Source organism: Sinocyclocheilus rhinocerous, unplaced genomic scaffold, assembly GCF_001515625.1.
Source record: "Sinocyclocheilus rhinocerous isolate Xijiao unplaced genomic scaffold, SAMN03320098_v1.1 scaffold1090, whole genome shotgun sequence".
NCBI lineage: Eukaryota > Metazoa > Chordata > Actinopteri > Cypriniformes > Cyprinidae > Sinocyclocheilus > Sinocyclocheilus rhinocerous.
In genome coordinates, this window is record NW_015665008.1 from 200,530 (window position 1) to 200,748 (window position 219).

A 219-nucleotide genomic window follows, 5' to 3' on the forward strand; every position below is an offset into this window, starting at 1 on the left:
GGGCTAGAGTGAGCAGCGGCTGGCGGCGGATTCGACGAAGGAGCGGCAACCACATGTGACGGACCCCGGGCTGGACTCGTCCACGGTGAAAGCCGATCCGGCGATCCACAGCACTAAGTTGATGTATTCCCTCAGCGACCAGCACAGATCAGCTCTAGGCATGACGAAGCGGATATCGTCATCTTTTGGAAGGCCAAACAAAGTAGTTTCGCTTTCACA

General features: G+C 56.6%; 1 protein-coding gene across 1 annotated transcript in view; it reads right to left on the reverse strand.

Moving 5' to 3' along the window:
* The window catches only part of LOC107730877 (diacylglycerol kinase alpha), a 26,313-nt gene that overhangs the window by 20,976 nt on the left and 5,118 nt on the right, over nt 1–219 (reverse strand).